Source organism: Dipodomys spectabilis, unplaced genomic scaffold (genome assembly GCF_019054845.1).
Source record: "Dipodomys spectabilis isolate Male_0828 unplaced genomic scaffold, ASM1905484v1 ptg000421l, whole genome shotgun sequence".
NCBI classification, from domain to species: domain Eukaryota; kingdom Metazoa; phylum Chordata; class Mammalia; order Rodentia; family Heteromyidae; genus Dipodomys; species Dipodomys spectabilis.
Window position 1 is genome coordinate 4,958,108 of NW_024871098.1, and position 1,168 is coordinate 4,959,275.

Sequence of the window (1,168 nt, forward strand, 5' to 3'; positions counted from 1 at the left end):
TTATTTGCAATATCTAGTATATGTATGAGTGAAGCGGAAAATGTCAGATAATGTGATGTTAGGAAAATGAACCCTTAGATTTGTATTTTTACGTTTTTTTCTTTCATGCATGTGTTTCTAACGCATTTATAAGATTATTTCTTTGTTGCTTTGTATGTCCCTCCCCCACAGTATAACCCCTGCTTTCACTATATTTGATGTCAGTATAACTTGTGGAGGGGATGGGGAAAAACAAGTCGTTTAAGCATACAGGTGGACCTGTTGCAACAATGCGAAGTACAAGTTGTCATGTCGAAAACGAGCTTTACAACGTCGGTGTGGGGTGGGGGGGGGGTGATGAGGATTAGGTAGGGGGAGTGGGGAGGCTGGGAAGGGATGTGAAGGGTAAACAAAGGAGGAAGCTGCAATGCTTGGTAAGAAATGTATGCATTATCCTGCCCATGTAATTGTAACCCCTCTGTACAGTATGTTCACAAATAAAATAAAATAAAATAAAGAAAATCTAGGACACCCACATCATTTGGGAATCACATCACAGGATTCAGGAATAAAATTAATAAATTATTACCTAAATTAGTAACTCCACGGCTCTGACTACATTACAAGTGTTCTCTCAAAATCTAGCTGTACTAATTTGATGAGGAAAAAGGCGCACATTGTTTCCTCACAATGTTCTACTGAGTATCTTCTTCCATAACCCAGGTTGTTCTTACCCTGTACTTGTTGGTTACTTTCCTTTGCTGGATTCAATCAATGACACTTGAAAGTGTTATCATCTTCAGACATGTAATTACATTTTGTTTTAATCCATTTGTTATAATATAAAACAAATTTTTGGGGAAAATATGTCTATGCTATATTTTCTTCCATGCCATATATATTTGATGTTATTAAGTATTATTTTAATAGTTTCATTTTAAAACCTGAGGAAAATGTTTAGTTACTGTTAGCACTAATTAGTTGCAACTTTTTTGTATTTTTCCATATCTGTATATTTGTTATTAAGCTTCTTACATTGCTTTTCCCCCTACTGTTGCCTTCTTAAAATTGCTTCAAATTATAAACTCTATATGATGATCTGTATGTGTTCATTTATAAATATAAATTTTTATCTAATATGCACATTTTATATGATATTTTCATCCTATTGTATCTGCTCTGAAATCAA